This window comes from Aphelocoma coerulescens, chromosome 1 (genome assembly GCF_041296385.1).
Source record: "Aphelocoma coerulescens isolate FSJ_1873_10779 chromosome 1, UR_Acoe_1.0, whole genome shotgun sequence".
Taxonomy (NCBI): Eukaryota; Metazoa; Chordata; class Aves; order Passeriformes; family Corvidae; genus Aphelocoma; species Aphelocoma coerulescens.
This window is the reverse complement of record NC_091013.1, coordinates 30,976,252-30,996,722: the sequence shown is the minus strand read 5'-3', so window position 1 is coordinate 30,996,722 and position 20,471 is coordinate 30,976,252. Positions and strand designations below refer to the sequence as shown.

General features: G+C 42.4%; 1 long non-coding RNA gene across 1 annotated transcript; it reads left to right on the top strand.

Moving 5' to 3' along the window:
- The first annotated feature begins 9,194 nt into the window (after positions 1-9,194).
- LOC138105691 (uncharacterized) lies at positions 9,195-19,888 on the top strand. Its single transcript, XR_011148618.1, has 3 exons — positions 9,195-9,402; positions 9,687-15,348; positions 17,482-19,888. It is a non-coding gene; the product is annotated as an uncharacterized lncRNA (long non-coding RNA).
- Positions 19,889-20,471: the final 583 nt, after the last annotated feature.

The following is a 20,471-nucleotide window of genomic DNA, read 5'->3' as shown; positions in this document are numbered from 1 at the left end:
ATTTTGCTTCTTTGCCCATGGAGCATAATCAGAAACCTGGGGAGATTGCATGAAAAGCACGAAATGCCTCCCTGAACAATGAAGAGTAAATAAAGCAGGCCAAATGCCAGGCAGCAGAGAGGAGAGATGAGCTGCAGAAGGAAGATGAGTTGTGAGTTTGCTGCTGCAGGCGAGGAGAGGACACAGAGGGGAGTTGGGGCCTCCTCAGCCTCTGACCCTGCCTCAAGAAAGAGTTACCCACTTCAGGCACAGCTCAAGATGAAGGCTGATCTGAGGGATTCAACTTAGAGGTGATCAGCAGGTCCAGACTTGAGAATAAATTCAATTTCATACTAATTAGCATAAACTAGTCCTGAGGAACAGCACTGAAAGCCACGAAAGCCATGAGAAGCAGAGAAGGACAGCTGACTTCCCTCACAGTATGTCTAGTAGTATAAAGGAGTATTAAGATGCTGATATTCTCAATGTTCACAGCTGCAAGGCCCCTTTATAATACTGACATGATCTGAAGGGGCATTTGTTTAAGTGAAAACCATATCCAGTGCCTTAAGTAGGTCAAGTTCAAAGCCTAGTCAATATTTGAAAAATCTGTGCAAGTTAAAGAGGCAATGAGAAAAATTAGCATGTGAACCCACCAGAGCTTTACTTCCCAACTGCACTTTGCATGGGGAAAATGAGGACAGTACACAATGAATTGGTATTTGTGTCCCAAATAGCCAACTCCTTCTCCAATTTTCCATAGGAAAAAAAAAGAAATAATTCAGACACTTTTTCTGAGCTCTTACTTGATCATCCTTTTTTTCTAAATTGGGAAATGGAAACTTTCATTTCTCATCATAACTTTGCCAGAAAAATCAAGAGCTAAAAGTGAGTTTTATGTAACTTAATTCCCAAACATTTACCATACATCCTAATTACAATATATTGCTGTAACTTGGAAAAGCTGGATACCAGATATACGTACCACAAAATATAGACTATGGATGACAGGAGAAGCCTTTCAAAACAATGACTAAAACTGTTTCTTCATTTACAAAAAGCTTAAATGAAAGAATGATCTAAGGGATGTGGGGGATGCCAGGGCAGGGAAGGAAGGGAAAAGATGAAGGACAGCTCATGCCAGCTTGGGCCAGTGACATTTAGGCACAGTTTCTCTTGTGTTCCTCTTTAGCGAGTGCACTTCCAGAGAGCAGCTCAGAGAAGAGGTTGTGAGTCATTTTTTGGCAGAGCCTCTGGATGAACTACATTGGTATATCAGTTCAGATCAGGAGTGCACTTCAGGAGGGATTATCCCAATTGTCCCCTTTTAAAACACTGGTTTTCATGGCAGAGCAACACTTAGCTTGCAGATGAAACCAAACAAGGAGAGGCACTCCAGGAGGGCACTCATAGTGGTACAGCCACAAGAGCATGCATGCTTGGCATGCAGGACTGACCAGGGCTAATTTGAGATAAAATTGTTACATTTGGAGAAGTGAGCCTCAGTACTGACTGTTTTACCCTGTAGGCCCTTATTTGTGGGTCCACAAAACTTTTTACCATAGGTGCAACTCCTGTCTTTGGGCATGCAGAGAGTCTAAAGGAGCACCTGTCTCAAGCAGGTGCACTTTCAACACCCAAAGGTGGCTGGTGTAAACATCCCTCAGTGTGACTTGCAGCTGCAGCTGACCTAACAGCCAGCACCATCCCTGCCATGCTCGCCAGGATGCTCCCAGAAGGACACACTGCTGCAGGGACAAGCCTGAGCATGCAAGCTGAAACTGTGTGTGAACTCTGGTATGTTCAAAAGGGGCTTGAGGAGCCACAAACACTTTCCCACCTTGGTCACCATTTAAACTTTCAACTTTGCTGAAAATTAATTTAAGGAGTCAATGCAAAAATCTGTGGGCTAGTCTCCCTGTCATAGCAAACATGTTTCCATGAATCAGCAGGGTACAGAACTCTGGCTGAGAGGGGGTAACCAAGGCCCTTAGTCATGTAGGGTTTCTGAAGCAGGTTCATCATTTTGAGACCAATTAATAGAGAGGAAGATGCATGAAAAGGAAGCAAGATACCATGTGGAAAGACAGCATAGTTATTTAATGGGTGCTGTTTTGAAAAGCTACACAAATTTGGATTCTGTGAGGCTAAATGACAAAATTTCCACTGCTGTTAGAGGGCCCAGAATATGATCTTTGTGAGTCTGGGATTGTTAGCCCAGAGATTTTCATCAGTATTTGATCCAAGTAAACCAGTACACTGAAAACTAAAACCAGACCAAAGCAGAGTTCTGCATTTGTGCAAGAAGAGATTCAATAAAATGAACATAAAATTCAAACAATATTACAATATTTATTTATTTCAGATTTATTTTATTCTTATGGGAACTTAATAGGGCTTAGCTATGCATTTCTGTGTTCAGTTGTAATTCTAGCTGCAACACCGATTTCATACCTGAGTTTAGCCAAGGAAATGAATCAACCACAAATTGTAACAGCAGTTTTAAGTTAATGGTCTTGCTTATGTTTCTAAAAATACTTTGGATATGAGACATGTTAAATAGTATCTTGCTAAGGTAAAGAGAAGAGAGAGAGAAATGCAGAGACATACATAATTTTTCTTATATTTTACATTAACTTTTAAAATACAATGATTTTGTCAGCACAACAGCATGAACAATGGGTTATAGTAAAAGGGGCATGGGTGACAGTCTTTATGTAAGTTTGAAACATACTTCCTTCTTTCCAAAGAAAAACATGGTGTCAGTACAGTTAAATAATTGTACAGTTCTGAAAAGTTCACTGTACTTTTCCATACACAAATACACACAAGTGCTGCAAGAGAAAAAAGTGCATACTAACAATTTGTCTTAGCTGCCTCATACTGATTCCTAGGCAACACTGATGAGCTTCAGTTTTACACTTCACTAAGGATAAACAATATGGCAAAAACATTAAAAGCTATGCAAACATGGTTTCAGGATCCCATCTAAGAGATCCTTCTGAAAACAATTTTTTTTCCTTATCTAATACCCTCACAAGAGTACATTTGTCATTACATTTCTGCCACCTGGAGAATTCCAGTGAAGTGAGAAGAAATAATGAGCAACATTACAGCGACCTGAGAAAAGAATACATGAGAAATGCAAAGTATTCTCCACTACTCCCATTGCATAAATATGCACCTTCCAGGGAGAAGAGAGAAAAAGCAGCAAGGATATTACTTTGCCCACACTGATCCCAACCCAACAGCCAAGATGTAAAGACTTGTTTATATTTACAGCTGCCTGTTGCTCATCAGCCACTCTGGGATGGTGATCATGTCTCTTCACTGCTTGTTAAATGGAAAAGAGTGAGTGAAAATAACAACAATCCCTGGCCCTCTTTCTTTGGAGGTGGTGGAGGCTTGTGAGCAATTCTTACCTTTGGAGGACCTATAAACCAGCCCCAAACACCTGAGAGCCATGCAGTCCAAGGATGGAATCACCTGTTACACTGTTTTCCCTAGCAGGCAATACTTCATTTATTTTTGCACACACTGAATAATAATAGTAATAATAATGACAATAATAATTTCTTTTTTTTAAAAAAAAAAAAAAAGCAACTCTGCAGATCACCTGGTCTTTCCCATGTCATAGTATCCTATCTGCCTTCAGAGATACACTCCCAGTGCCCCAGGCTGAAATGCTTCAATGCTTAATCCATTTAGGCTCCAATCCTTTGGGTAAAGGCTGAATTAGACACAAATTTGAAGCTGTTGAAGCTGTTTAGGTTGTTCATACAGTATAGGCAGTGTGTACCTTTCACTGCAAAATTCCTTGATTCTTCATGTCATTACTAAATAGGAATATTTAGTCTAGGTTTACCAAAAGAGCCCTTGGGTATTGAGAAACTATCACATTTGTCTGAGTTTATATCCTCAGGGTGAAAACATAAAATTATTTAGGTTGGAAAAGACCTCTAAGATTATCAAATCAAACCAAAATGTATTTTCTCAGGGAGTTTTGACTAAAGAATGACCCAATAAGCTAGTCAGATCATGACTTTGCTTGAGTTTTGAGCAGTTCAGAGAAGGACTGATAGACATGGAGCCCAAAAAGCACACTAAGCAGTTATCAGTTGGACTCAGATTGGCAAAGTCAGGTCAAATGCAAGTGCTGCAGTAAGATTTTGGTTTCAAAATTCAGATGTGGGAAAAGAGGACATTAAAATGGAGTTGAATAGTTGCATAAAAACCCAAATCAGGATGTTATTTTCACTTAGCAGATGGTTTGTTTTTTCACAATACTTCTTGCAGCCAGTTTGACAGTGTACCAGTGCAGAACTAACGCTGTCAGAGCCAACTACGTGTACTGCAGCATACAACAGAGTAAGGCACTACTGTGAGAAAGTTTGCCTCAAGGCTGTATTTCTAATAGACACTAAGACCATAAGATGGAAACAAAAATCTATGAGATAAGCATTGAGGAGATGCATTCACGCAATGAAAAAAGTAAACTGAGGGCAGCATTTTTGGTGCAAGCAAGGCAGAACCACAAATATCCTGCACTGCATCAAGTTTCTGGTGATCATTAGCTTTAGCTAGTAGTCTGAGTTAGCTCTGAAAATGTGAGTTTCTTTTCTAAATCCACCCATCTCTTCCCTCCCCATTGCAGGGCAGAACTAAGAGCTTCTTGATTTGCTCTTCCCTCCCTTCCCTTGTCACCCTCCCCCTCAAGTCCATAGGAGACCAGGCTTCATTGCTTTGACTGTTTGCAGAATGGCTAGTTTATGGTGCTGAAATTATGCTTTTTGGGTTATAGGACAAAGTCCCTGTCCCAAGGAGCTGCCTCCCAAGGAGCTGTGGGAACACAATACAAGTAATCATGGGAGAGATACGGAAAGCAGTGTGACTCTGTGCAAAAGGGAAAGGAGAGAAGGACAGCTCCCCAGGGCCCAGCAAATAAGTCTGTATATTGGTAGGACAGATGTTTATTTCTTCCCTCTCCTTTCTCTCACATGCACACAAACATGCTCATTTAATGATTGCAGGCAAACACAAGCATAGGCTTTCTTGTAGCACCAAATAGAAAAAAGAGGCTGATTATGAGGGTGATATTGCTATACCTTCAGCTATAGCAAAGGGAATACTGAGAGCTGCTGGAAAATAAATTGCTTTTTTTACATCAAAGTTCTCTTATATTGACAGTGTCCCACTATGCGAATTCCTCTGTGAAAAGAAAGCAAGAATGGCTGAGGCTGGTTCTGGTAAACTGTAAAGAACTGAGGCCTTCCAGAATTCAAGTGCTGAGATGGATTGCAGAGTGAGAAGGATTACCTTAAAAAAAAAAAAGCAAAGAAACCCACTTTCAATCTAACACATTTCAATTACTGAAATTATTTAGTATTGGACCTTAATTTCTTTAAGCTTCTTACTTTGACAAGAAGTTACTGCACGCCAAAAGATTTAGAGCATATAGGATTCCTCCTGCAATGACTTTGTGTTCACTGGTAATACAGGGAGGGAGCTTTCCATGCCGCCTCATCACTGGGAAATCCACTGGAAAAGAATCATTTTTCAGACCTAACTCTCCACAGCAGAAGTGAGATCAGCCTCTATGTATGTATTTTGAGTGTGTAGTTAATGAGCAGAATTAATTGCATTAGTCTTCTAAAGGCCTCATCTTTCCCAACCTTGAATTCACACTTTAATGATATTTTATGATGTGAAGTCTTCTGATCTTGAATAACACCATACGTTAGAAAAAAATTCCTCCTATTATCATTCTCTCTGTCAGAGACTAACTAGATGCTCAAGACAGTTTTGCCAGGGAGAAAAAATTGGGGAAGGGATGATAAAAATAAGTTATCAGTGTGGGTGCCCCACTTTGCCTCCTCGATTATGTCCCTGTAATGAAAGAGATGTTGGGATTCTGTTGGGAGCTCACAGGATCCTGTGCTTGTGCAAACTCAGGAAATTTAACGCTTCCTTAGGAAGCAGAGCTGAGTATCAAGGGTCAAGATAAACTGTATGGATTCAAGAGATGAGAGAGATAAGACTCATCCATGGCTGGGCCACCAGCAGTGAGGATTCTCCCTGTGGAAGTGGACAGGGGCTGAACAGCAGGCTGACATCCAACGGGTGGGATCCCCACTTCACGTGAGCCTCTCCTCTGCCTTTTGCCTCATCCTGCTTACAAGGAGACAGCAACACCACCATGCTCTGCAGAAACAACTGGCATGGCAGATCCATCCTGATTGCTCCCAGATTTCTGCCTAAGAGGAGGATGTTTGCTATTATCATACAGTAATTCAGTCTTTTGAAATTCCAGTTCTTTGAGGCTAAAGTGCTTTCAGCTCAAACCCTCACTCTGAGCCTCTTTTGGAAGCTCCCCATCTAAGGAGCCCTGTCAGGCTGGATGATTGTTAGACCAGATTTCAGTGCAGTATTCTGAAAATTCAGCATGTGCTTTGCTAAATCAGGGTACCTTTGCACAGCTCTTACATTCAAGGCCAGCTGAGCCCCAGAGCTCCAGGTGAAGACCCAGGAGAAAACCAAATTTGTGACAAGTCCAGGGTGGACTTGAGCAACCTGGTCTAGTGGAAGGTGTCCCTGCCCACAGGAGGGAGGCTGGAACTTAGTGGTCTTTAAAGTACCTTCCAACCCAAACCATTCTGTGATTCTATGGTTCTATGACAAAGCAGAGCTCCTTGCATTCCCTGGTGACCTTGCAGGACTACTCAACACCTTCTTTGTTCCGGTGAAAAGGTGTGCAGTCTTTTCAGACAGCTGGTGATTCATAAGAGGGCTCCGTGTGGCAGCCCCTCTGTCTCACACCAGGAGATGTGCAGGGCAGTCATTCTGCTCACAGCCAGGCAAAGGACAGGAGAACATGGCTGCAGAGAGCAGACTGCTGCCCCAGTGTGACGCTAGGAAGGAGGTGCATGCAGATGTGTGTCCCAGCAGCTCCTGTTCTCATGGCTGCCTAGTGGTCTGCACCACTTAGTAGGTCTCATCAGACATCTTTTAGGCTGAAGATGGGAAGATCCCCATATCCTTTTGTTTATTAGTTCCTAATTTGCTCAGTAAAAGGATGTTTCAGGCTTGGGCTAGAGTCAAGACAAAACACAGTTTGCTGGACATTGTGATTTAAGGTCAAGAATACCCACAGCATAGAAGAACAGGTGATGACCAGGGATGCAGTGAAAGAGGAATTCTGGCAGGAAGCAAGGAGGAGAGTCCAATTGCAGCTTGGGCAAAAGCAAAAAGAAAAAGTATGGCAGGCTCCTGTCATCCAGACCTGCAGAGCTCCCACTTCCAACAGTGCCAGCAAGGAGAAGAGCATGTTTCACAGCTGTGAAAAGCCATGCCCCTTCCATCTGGGAATATCAGTGCATCTCCTCGCTGTAGCACACAGATTGGTTTCAGAGAGACATCCCAATGTCTCATAGTATAAAATATTTTGTTGAGATATTTTTGCATTTTATAGATTACTGGAGCAGTTAATATCTTCACCTGAGCTCAAAACCATCTGGAAACAGGGGAAAAAAGAAGCAAAGTTACAGCTGCATTTTATCCTGTATCTGCAAAAAAAGTGTTCAGAGGAAATTGAAGATGTGAGAAAGGTTCATCTCACTATTGACAGCGGAAGCCTCTGAGGCATTTCAGGTGCTTTACAGCTTTCAATTTACTCAAGCAAGAAAAGTTAACAATAAAACCGTAGCATGGAAATGTTAAAAGTGCCAAACTCCACATAAAAACGAGTAGGAGAGAAATCAACACAGCAAGGCATATGGAGAACTCCCATAAGCTTGCTGTTCCTGCTGCAATAGTTGTTCTAACCAGATGAAGATGAGACACAAACATGCATTGAAAACTGGAAAGCTGAAATTTATTTGTCATTTAATCACCTAAATCACTAATCTTCATAGAGATGTCCAGTGAACCTACAGCACACTCTCAAAACCAATTCAAGATACCAAAGGCATTAATGGCAGCATTGGCTGCTCTGAGGTATCAATGAAAGCCAAGCTGGACGCCTCAGGGACAGGCTGTGACTGCACTCTTGGTGCAGGCTGGAGCACAGCTTTGCAGTGGTGAAGGTGGTGATTTGGTGAGTATGCAGCTTACAAGCCACTGGGGTGCCAAGAAAGGGGAGATTTCTGGTCTGCACAAACATCGACTTCTCTCTTTTGGCTTGATAGGGCCCTTGCATAGTTCAGGAGTGCTTCAATATGCATGTGAAATAAAGTGGTGAATGAAGTGCCTCTGACAAGTGGTTAGAACTCTTTCCCAAAAGCAATACATTCAATTTAGTAGGGAGAAACAGGGCACAAAACAATTCCTGCCCGTATTTATGGGAAACATTATCTGAAAATGGGTACAGGTTATTACTGGTTACCATGCAAAACCAAGTCCAGAATGTAGAGAATATTTTTTTCCAACACAAGGACAGGATTTGGAAATTAAATACAATCTTGGAAGAAACGGGGTAGCTGCAAATACACTCTCTAGAGCAGTGTTCTCCACACTTTCAGATGTGCTTCACACAAACTTGTACATTGCCTTTATTGCCCACCTAGAAACAACCCTGGAGAACCTTGAAGGAACACCATGCCCCAGTCCAGGGTGCTGGTTGACAGTGGCACATGAGCCAGTGTGTGCCCCGGTGGCCAAGAAGGCCAATGGCATTCTGGCCTGTATCAGCAATAGTGTGGCCAGCAGGACCAAGGCTGCGATTGTCCCCCCATGTGGTGGTACAATGTTTTATTGTATTTCTGTATGTTCTTTGTACCTCATTGGTTCGTCCCTATTTCCCCCATTCCCAGTTGGTCTACCCCCAAATCCAAGCCGTTCCCTTGGTGCTCCTAATATGGTTATTCCCCTCCCTTTGTTCTGGCACCTTCCCCGCCAATCACCCCTCCTGGAGTTCCAGACGGTTCTGTGCCCATCACCCAAGTCCTCCCTAATTGCCCCTATATGGTCACTGTCAATCCCCCCAGACCCTGCCTCCTTTAATACCTCCCCTTTGGAAATCCCCAAAAACCTCGACGCCCCATTGGGGCATGTGACCCCTCTCCCCCCACCCACCAAGACCATTGGACCCAGTGTAGGTCCTCCTCCTCCAGTACCTCCCCCAGTCCTCCTATTGGTCCCTAGTTGGGCCACTCCCCCTGTTCCCCCCCCCTTTATAAGATGTTGCAACTCCTCAGTCATTGCTTGTTCGTGGTGGATTCCCTTAGAAGAGAGCCGGGGTTGTATCCCGTGGCAAACCTCCTTGCTACTTTCTATCTTTCCCCTCATCGAGGGCTGCTGACAACCACAGTGCCTGGACCCTTCACTCCCCTGGGTAGGGCAGAGGCTTCAGAGGAGCAGCTTCAAAGCCCTGTGCCTCCGGCTGCTCCCCACTCCTGCCGCACACCGCTGGAGCCAGCCTGGGCTGTGGTCAGTAGTTGTCACTGCAACACCCCGTACTCAGCACTAGTGAGGCTTCTTATGTCCAGTTTTGGGCCCCTCACTTCAAGACAGACATTGAGATGCTGGAGCATGTTTGGAGAAGGATGGCAGAGCTGGTGAAGTGTCTAGAAAGCATGTCTTATGAGGAGTAGCTGAGGGAGCTGGGTTTGTTTAGTCTGGGGGAGAGGAGCCTCAGTGGGGACCTCACTGCTCTCTAAAACTATCTGAAAGGTTGTAGTGAGGTGGCGGTCAGTCTCTTCTGCCATTTTCAGGTGGAAGGACAAGAAGAAATAGCCTTAAGCTGAGGCAAAGGAGGTTCAGACGATAAATCAGAAAAAAAATTTCACCGGAAGCGTGTTTGGCATCAGAAGAAATTGCTCAGAGAAGTGGTGGAATCACCACTTCTAGACGTGTTCAAGAGGTGTGTGGATGTGGCACTTGGGAGTATGGTTTACGGGTGATTCTGATGGTGCTGGGTTGACAGTTGAACAAGATGATCTCTTGCAACCTTGATGATTCCATGGCTTGTGACCGCACTGGAGCAGCCTGTTCCTGAAGGACCGCACTGTGTGGAAAGGAGACACACTGGAGCAGTTTGTGAAGAACTGCAGCCTGTGAGAAGGACTGAGGTTGGAAAAATTTGTGGGGGACTGTCTCCTGTGGGAGGGATCTCATGTTGGACAAGGGGAAAAGCATGAGGAGTTGTCCCCCTGAGAAAAAAGGAGCATCAGAGACAATGTGTGATGTACTGACTGTAACCTCTTCTCCCCATTCCACTGATGAGAAGGAGGCAGAGAATTCTATATTAAGTCAAGTCCAGGAAGAAGAGAGGGGCAGCAGGGGAAGATGTTTTTAAGATTTGCTTTTATTTCTCATCATCCTATTCTTATTTAATTGGTAATGAATTAAGTTAATTTTTCCCCAAGTTGAGTCTGGTTTGCCTTTGAAAGTAATTAGTGAGTGATCCCTCCCTGTCCTTATTGATCACAAGCCTTTTATTATATTTTCTCTCCCACGTCCAGCTGAGGAGATAAAGATATAGAATGGCCTTGGTGGGTACCTGGCATCCGCTACAGCTCTTTTATTTGGTATGGGAGCAGATTGGTTGAGCAAAATCTGGACAGGAACCAAAGGTCAGGTCCCTCAACTCCCCAGGACTGGTGTTGCCAGCACTGGTGTTCCAGGTATGCTGCACAAGTCAGAAGCCTGTTTGTGCTTTCAGACACTTAAAATCTTTGCAACAGTATTAATTTCTTTGGGTTTACCAATAAGATAGAACACCAAGGACAAGTCAAACAGCAAAGCATGAACTATTTTCTATCTCCCCACTTTCTATTACTAAAAGAGCATGAGAAACACTTGAGGGCAGTTTGCAGAGTGCATCTACCATCCAATATGACAAGTAGGTTAATTGGAATGAAGGAAAATGTGACCCTTGACTACAACTGCCCCTTCAGGGTATTGAGTTTAGTGTTGTTGTTATTGTGTTCTGCAGCATTGTGAGGCAAAACACAGTGACGGGCTCTTCTCAAGCACAGGAGCTGTTCTTAACAAATGGAGCTGCACTGAGTGACTCGGATTAGATTTGACTAAATCTCGCCTCAAGAAATCTTTCCCTAGAAAATCCTGTAGCACTCACAAATATTTTAGGAGTGACAATGCTGGGTGTCCAGCTCAGCGGAAAAGCACACGGGCTATAAGGGTGCACTATGATAGGCATCTTGCAAGCAGGAGAATGTGAGGATCACCTGCCATTTCTGTTGCTGGCTATGCGTGCAAAGGAATCAGCTCAGTGACTTTGTGTGAATGTTGAGGAGGGGAAATAGTTGTCTTTGGGTTTGGTTTTGTTTGGTATTTTTTCCAAAGAGGAAGAAGGCAGCAAGAAAATATGTGCAAATTTGCTAAAGAATGGTGATTTTTAATCTAATTCTCTTGGATGTTCTGCTCTGTTGAATGCCAGATAGACTCTATGGAAATTCGGACAGGAAGAATTGGGATTACACACGTACAAATTTGAGCTTGGTGTTAAAAGCTATTAATAACATGGATAGAGCTTATTTTCGTAAACTGGCCCACAAGTTTCTATGGGACTCTTCCATGGAATCAGGTTTTGAAGAAGGAATTGACTTGCACTCACAGCACTGGGCTTTCCTGGGTGCCTATCCAGGAAGCATGTGAAGATGCCAGCAAACACGGGGCAGATTTGGCTCCCTGGCTGATGTCCTATCCTTTCCTCCCCTCTTCCCCCAAGCAGCACCAGCCAGAGGAGGGCTGAGCTAACAGAGGAGGATGTGGAGTGGTGAGATCCTGCTGCCCTTGCCCCAAGAGCTGAGCAAGATCAACTTGGTCTTGTCACTGAGGCCTGTTCTTGGCTGTGCCTTGAAGACCACTGCAAACCACATCCCAGCTTTGGAAGGAGCATGTGCCTGGAAATGTCCTCCTGAGGCAAAGAGTCTGGGCAAAAGCACAGCTGTGGACAGAAGGGCCACATGCAAGGTCATAACACTCCCAAGGAAAGATCAAAATGTGGGAAATGGTAAGAAAGGCAGTGTTTACAAGAGGAATACAGAAAAATGTCGTCTGAGGAGATTCTGAAGTCAGCTGGGATGTATATACCATCTAGATCTGGAACTGCTGGCAGGATTTTTTCTAGGTAAAGGCTATTTTTAGCTGGGGGATGTGAAAGGTAGTAGGGTATGAAATAAAGAAATAAGGTCTCAAGAGTAAGCCATAGGCAAAGCTGAAAAATATGTTGCAAATAGAAATCAATCTAAGTTACACTTTCTTTTTCCATACTGTACCTGCTATAGTAATCCTCAGCTAAAACTGGAAAAACAGATTGCTCATCCCTGCATAGGAGATACCAGGAAAAAAGGCAGAAAGGAATTCTCTCTGAAATAAGCATACTCATAAAGACCTGAGATCTGAACTTCAAAAGGGGCACATTGTCCTTGCTCTCTCTCCTTGTCCCAAAACAGGATTAACCCAAACCACAAGTTTTTGTACATCCATACCCATGTTAGCTGTATAATTTCACTTTATATTGAATTTCTTCCATTGGTCCAGTTTTACTTGTGTCACTGACTTCACTGGGAGCAGAACTCATACATTGCCTTGTACTATCTGAACAATAAGCAATAAAAACATAAATGTTCCTTAGAGCCAAATAGGTTCTCTGGCAGCAGAGGAAAGTTTTAAAATTCTCCAAAAGATGAATTATTGAATGAGATGAAAGTGTCTTTCAAACTGTGGTAGAGGTTGACCTGTGACTTAGTGAGCAGTGATTTGAATATTTTGAATTTTCTGAACATTTTTTACCCTTCTTTGCATTTCTTTGGGATTCATAAGCCACTCCACTGAAGGGTGAAATTGCAGGGGAATATTAGCAAAAGCGCCAAGGGCTCCTAGGCACTTACTTTCTCTTGGAATCTTCTCAGAGATACCTGTCTTACATCAATGTAGGTCTTAGGAAAACAGGTGGTCAGTTTTGACACCTTCACAGAGGACAGTGAGTTTAAAAGCACAGTCTGATCAGCTGTTCCTATTGCTGGTGTGGGTTACCTGTTCTTCCCTGCTGTAACTGGTTGTTACTCCTTTCCTGGCTGCTGGCCACCCCTGGGGCCCACCAACTCAGCTCTGCTGGTGTGGCTTTGCCAGGTCACCCTCTGCACGAATGATCTGTTGAATGATCCCCTTTGCCTCCATGAAGAACAAACTGAAAAGAAAACCCAAGCCCTGTACAGTAGGATCAGGCTTTTACATTTCAATGACATTAAGAAGAAGGATTAAACCAGAAGAACTAACTTGGCAGCAATATCGGAAGGTGACTGGAATAAAATACTGAATTTGGATGGCGAGTACTCTACTCAGCTTCTCTGCCTGGGATCCTACATATTGTGGATCCTACTTGTGAACTAGGTCTTGAACCAGTTTCTGCATGTGCCTCAGCATCAGTTTGCAATTACATCTCTGGGAGCTTTCCTACCTCACTGTTCCAAGAAGCAGGGATTTTTTTGGATTGATATTTGCAGCATACAGAGTGACTGGAAAAAGAAGATCAAAATAAGCTGACTTTTTGCTAGTACATGAAGAAAGTAGAAAGAAAAAAGTTATTGTTCTTAGATAGAACTGAAAGTCATAGCATTATACAGATAAAGAAATACTTGGAAACACATTAGGACTATGATATTCCAGCTGAGACATGGAAATAACTTGTCTTGTTGGTGCTCATTTTCAGACAACAGAAATGAAATCATGTCTCCAGCATGGAAAGGTCAGCCAACAAGATTTTGTTAAACTCATCAAACTGTGCTCCCCACTGAGTAGCTGTCACTGGTGTGCACTAAAGTAACAGAGGGGCTGAAGGTGTTTTCACCCAAACAGCACAACATGGCCAGAATAGAAGCTGAGAAAAAATGCATTGATCTTTTTATTTCTTGTGTACTGAGAAGCAGGATTCCCTAGGTGCAATAGCACATATCTTTCTTTCCTCCCCCATCTTTTATCTGGCAAAATAACACTTAATGGCATTAGAAAGAAACCACTGTTCCAGCCAGCATCACCTGGCAGTAACAAGATGCAAGAAAGTTCTCCAAGTTTTGAGCTCAATATTTTTACTGAGCAATAAAATATAAGACAATTTGACTGTTCTCCTGAAACCAAGAAGAAAAGAATATTCTGTAGAAAATTGTGTAAGGAGATCCTTATGCATTTTGAAACTGGTTCAAAGCTACAACCATAATTTTCACAGCATCCACAGATTAGATGACATTTACAACAGTTTTTAATTAAATTTACTTAATTTAGATATTTATCAGCCAGAATCCATTGGCACACTTTCTTCCATCCTTCTTAAAGGTTAAATGAGCAATATGTGTAATGAGGTCTTTAAGGGAATACAAATTGTGTCAGCCTCAAATTATCCCCAAAGCCAGTACTATGCTGGAGGACTTGTCGAGCCCTGGCAGAGGGGAAGGTGCCTCCTGCTCACTCTGCTGACACCAGAGTGCAGTGTACGACCTTCACACTGCTCCTGCCCAGGTTGGAGCCTGTGGTGTGATCACAGCACAGAATTATCTGGCTACAGGATCTGTTCACAGTTCCAGCCTCTCACAAATACCACTCTTACAGCTGCTTTCAGGGGTCTTAAAGATACTGCGAGGTAGTGGCTGAGGAAAGTTTTCTTAAAGACTTCTCAGGAGGCACCGAGCTGGGACAAGACCTTCTGAAGTGTGGCAAAGTGGGGGGAATGAAAGAGTAGTGCAAGCCCAGCTGGCTGCGGAAACCCTTTGCATCTCTGGAACAGCTGAAATGCTTTGCTGGGGATTGAGGGGAAGGAGAGCAAGGAAAGTAATGTCTCTCTTCATCCCCAAGATGAGCACCCACAACCTTCTTCCTCTACATTAGAGCTGCGCTCTGTGCCTGCATCGACCCTGCCATTCAGTATGGCACTACTGCACCTTTCAAAAAGTGTTTGGTGAAGCATGTCTTGGAAAGAACATGATCACAAGCCAGCACGAAGCAGAATGAAATGCACTATGAAAAGGGCAATTACAGTGAAACTACATATGAGAGTTGCAGATGGACGCAATATGTAGTTGAATGACTAACAAGGAAACACAGTAGATGGCCTCCTAACAGCACACGGACCATATGGTATAGCAAAACTTGGGGAATCGTTCTCATCAACGTGGCAGTTTTATGAACGCCAAGGTAAAAAAACACATAAGCTTTTTCAAAAATCTCAGTGAGTATCTCATCTCAAACTGACAGATTTCTTCAAAGCTAGCCTTATGGGTTCAGATAATTCAGTGCTGAATATGCTGACAATAAGACAGAACAGAAGACTCCAGTGAAAGTCCACACAAGATGGTAGAACTCTCTTAAATTCAGCATCACTGAATTCACTAAATCTGGCATCAGCACTGCTTAGAGGTAGGTCAAGCCATCTCCACATTAGTTTTTAATTCTTCAAACAATTTGGTGGTGATAAATTGCATCTAACAACACAGAATACATAATTACCCAATATGCTAGAAATAATCAGCCCTGATTCTTGCTGTCCAACTATGTATTGCAATTGTGCAGGAATGGTCTTCACCACAGGTAACTCATGTACCAGTTGTTGTAAACAAATACTCAGATAATCTGGACAGTCAGATACTGGGGAAAATGGGCCTGAATTTGGGGGAATTAGAGGCAAAGAATGACTGGGGAAAAGGGGCTCAGTGGTGAACTTCATTATCCCATCAGTATCATCATTGTTATTACTGCTACTACTACTACTACTTATTACTACTAGTACTAAATATCAACTGGTGGTTGGTCATCTGGTGCTTTATCTGGGTCCTCCAGCATAAAACATCTTCAGGGATGCTTGGTTTCCCATCTGATTCAGATGCCTCCACTTAGGCTTGCAAAATAATTACATTTGGTCCTGACCATATGTCTGCCAGAGTCTTTGTGTGTTACTGTCTGATAGTGGAGGTCTTGGGTTGTACTGGTAGCTTCTTGTCAAAAACTGACTAAAAGATAAAAACTGTATCCTTGTGATGGGGTAAGCAACAGCACCAAGCACTTAGTCTTTGCTTGGTTTGTCACTTGTCTTTGGCAGTGTCAAAACCACTGCTCTGAAGTCTGAGGTCCGGAGCTCATTGTGTTTGTCTTATTTGATCCTGATTATCTTAAACAATCTGACAAGACACTGGGAAATGGAAACATGACATTTATTATTCTGCAGAATGAAGGATTTTATGTTCTAGTGTATTTTTGGCAAAATAGAGCAAGGATTTAGCAGACATCTCTTAAGCAATATGCTAACTTATTTCTTTCTGTCCAAACCGTAAGCTATATGACAGCTGCCTTTCTAATGAGAAAAATGCAGTAATCATTACTTACATGTAGTGGTTGGCAACAGTTGTTTGAATTTCTGGTGAGCATAACTCTCTGATCTGTTTTTCTTGTGGTAGTTTACATACAGTTTCTAAAGTTTGCATTGTTAGTCATACCTATATTTAGAACTTCCATTAGCGATGACTCAAGAGAAGCAGAAAAAAAGTAAAGAGAAAGATACGCCTGTAAAGCTCAGTAGTGATGAGTAAAAAATGATGTCCTGAATTTCATTCTGTGGCAATGCACGTCTTGAATTCAAATTGGAATTAATTTAAGCAGTCAAAAATGTTTTTAAAATAATTGACAGCACAGAGAAACTAATTTCTAAGCTGATTTTTACACATCGAATTTTGCTTTAATTGCTGTAAATGCTTTCTTTCCCTGATTAAAAAGGTGCTAAGGGTAGCTTAAGGCAAATGTATTCAGTTATTTACTTTAAGTATAGAGCTCTGATTGCATTTGCCAGGTAGAAGGGGTGGATGGGGAATATTGGTTTAACTTTTCATCAAAGAAGGGACAGTTAGTCAAAGAATCATAGAAGAGAATCATGGTGGCATAGGAAGACCAGGAAGCTTCATGCTGACTGGGACCTTTGCCATTGCAGTCCCAAATAGCACAGCAGCATTCAGTTTGAATGAGCCGATGAAAATGGATTTGTATGGTGGCAGCAAATAAACTGCAGGCAGCATGGCATGGCCAGGTTTGGTTGGCCTGAGCCCCAGTTCACTGGGTGAAATCGAGTGCCCCTTATAGAAAACTCTCTGTGCTCATTTTTGCCTTCCCTTGCCTGGGTAGAACAGCACCCTGGTCCTCCTGTGTGATGTCTCCTTGCAGTAATGTTGACTGTCCTGATAACAGCTGTGACCCTGCACAAATAAGCAATATATGGGTGGCTTAAGAAGTTGCAAAGATTTCTCTTACAGATTCACAGTCTTCATGCAGCCATCTGGATCTTTGATCTTCTGGGGTATTTCATATTAATAAAGTGTACAGAGTAGGCTTTTGTGCAGGAACAAGAGAATAAAAAATACTGTGAAAAGACCAGAACAAGTGAGGAGAATAAAGAATAATACTGTGAAAAATACTATGTTTTCATCATCTGTATCATAGATAAATGTAGTTAGTATGTGGGTTATGTAAGACATTGGCCTAATTCTGCCCTTATCTTTCTTCCAGTGCTGCCCTTTGACTTACCTTTTAAAGATGAAAATGCGAAGTTTTGGCTAATTTCCTAAAGAGGACTTCTACATTATTTTGAGGGTGAGATGCTGCCCAGAATTAATTGAATCAGTTGGATACTGCAGGGTCACTCCTAGACATATTTCACAAGAAAAGATGAATTTATAGTTGGTATAAATTAGTGCAGCTTGAGTAGAGTCAATTGAATTACTCTTGCTCAGTTCAGGCCTTGTAGTCAGATTGCCTCTGGAATATGAAGTATTTCTTGTCTCCTATCAGCTAAGAAGCTAATTTAATCTTTCTAAGTGATAAAAGAGGGGCCAGGCCTTCCTTCCATAAGGTAGGAGAAATTAATATGTATTTTAGAGGAACACTGAGGAACATTTAAATGAAAAAAACCAATCCTGGAGAAAATGTCATGTCACCGATATAAGGGCAAAAAGGCATCTGCTCAGAGAGCTGACACCCCAGGAGCAGATAAGGAGGTAGTGGCCAGCAATATTTGGCACTTGGCTTCAGTCACAGAGAAGAGGTGCAACAGGGGCCATTGACTCCTCTTTCAACGAGAACTTCTGAGAGTGGGAAGAAGGAGTTCAGCAGATCCCTGACATGCTTCTGATGTGCTGATGCACAGTGGTGCCAGACCCAGCTGTCTTGTTTTGACCCAGGAAAGTGTTTTTAGAAGGATGTGCTACCAGCTTCATTGGCAATTTGTCCACGCAGATAGTTCAGTTTTCAAACACTCTTCTCACAGCTGAGGATGCTGAGTAGACTTGCAAAAACTCAGTTTGTGTGAGATGTTTGAAAATTAACCTCTGCTAATTTACTGAGATATCTCTGTAGCACATGTATCAAAGCACCTGGAGATAGGAGTAGTCATTGTCCATCTACCCATCAGGAAATTCAGCGTTAAAGTGGAACCAAAAGGCTACATACAGGTATACCCACAAATCTAGACACATGTCAATGATGCATAGCTGGAAAGTCGCAGCTTTGGATGTATTTTGCTATTCCAGTAGAAAAATTAATATTCTAGGGTACATGACTATACTTTCCAGAATATTTTCCTGATCATCTCAGATTTCCTGAAGGTTAGGCTTTAGTGTAATATCAGAGCTATTCACCAAGTGCTCTTTGGGAGGGCTGTGTGGCAGTAACATAGATGGAAAATATTTTCCCTCATGTTAAGTATAACATTGCTGTCTGGAGATTATGAATTACTTCTGATTTTTTAATGTTTATTTCTCTGAGACAAATGAATGGAAAATGAAATAGCTCCTTGTTATAATTTAGTATGTAACTTCAGAAAAAAAGCAGCATTTGCCTGTATTTTGAAAAGGCTTAAAGACTAGCCCAGTATGGTGCATTTGCCAGAAAACAGAACACAAAATAAAAACGCAAAGAGAAGAAGATGCTAGAATTATTTCCTAACAACTAACTCATCTGCAGGAAGCACAGTGTGGGCCAAAGTGGTTCTCTGTTTTCTTCATGAAGAAAAATCTTGCTATTGTTAATTAGATCCAAATGCCTGAGTTTTGATATGTTACATTGCTATTTAACAAAAGAAGGAATTTTGTGAAATCTCCTCCCAAATAAATAATTCTGAGCAGAAACTTAATGCCAATATCAAAGTTGCTTCTGTTTATGGTCAGAAGTATTCATTTCTTGTGAAAATGCTGTAGGGTGTTGCCAATGTTGATGAATTTCAGATTTTGATTCCAAGATCCAAGCACTGGCTAATAAAATAGATATCAGCTGTCTCTGTAAGTATGCAGACTACCACCATCATTCGTTTCTTCAAGGTGGAAGTATTTTCCCAGTAAGTTTCAAAAATCAATTTAAAATACAGTTCTACAGAGGAAAAAAGAAAATACTTTTATGCTGACATTCTGGGGTTTCTGCCATCACAATGACAAGTAGCTCAAATGTGCTCTGTGTACTGGCAGAAGAACAAGGTTTCTGACTGTCAGCCTGGACAGGGAGGAAGGTGGTGGTAGTGGGAGGTTGCCTGGGCCACCCCTGGGGTCAGTGGCACTTGTGACAGATGTGAAATGTACTTTTGTCCCAGCATAAAGAAACAAGAAATATTTCTCCATTCATTTTTAAGCAACTTCTCTGATTTCTGCCCTGTGTTTCTGTTTCATGCTGTTTCCATGCAACATAGGATTCAACAACTTAGCAAGATGTTGCTATTAAAAAGCCAGCCCCTTTTTCTGCACAACCACTGGGTTAAAGTCTTTTGCTCAGCTCTCAGTGACTAGCTATGTTTTTTTCAAAGATACTAAGAAAGAGACCCTTCTTTTGAAGGGCCTCGTTCTCATCTAGTGATTTTCTAAAAAAATTCCTCATGTTTACCTCTGTTTCCAATTTATATAATCTGATTTAACCACACATTTTGCCAAAATGTCACCTTTCCCTGCTGGAATAAAGAGGGTGAAAACTCAATCCCTGCTTAGGTTGTCTGAGTGTATCCTTCTCAATAAGATGGAGAAGACCCCCATCATAGCAAATCATGCAAAACACCAGCATTGCTAGACTTGCAGAATCCATTTTGTCTCCAATTGACAAGATCCCCTCAGAGTACACACCAATGTGACAGGATACCAAAAATGGACTTAGAAGAGGAAAGGGTCCCTCAGGAAAAAAAAAGGCACAAATTAATAGTCTCCCAGGAGACAGAAAAACGTATCACACCTCAAGAGAAATTAAATATTTAAAGAGGCTGTGTCAACCTGCAGGGGCTCCTGAGTGCCTGCTTCTCCTGAAGATGCCCCTAGGACTAGAGATTCTTTTCTCTTCTCTTTGAAAAAGAAGAATTTAAACCCTGACTTGGCTACAAAGTTGAAGCCTGGGATGCCTTGGAGTGCCTCCCGCCCCTCCTGCATTCCCCGCAGCCCTGTGGTACAGCCCCTTTGCAGCACTGTGCTGGGTGCCGGCTGTCAGGCAGGGCAGTGGGGTGGGCTGGGCAGTGGGGTGGGCTGGACACC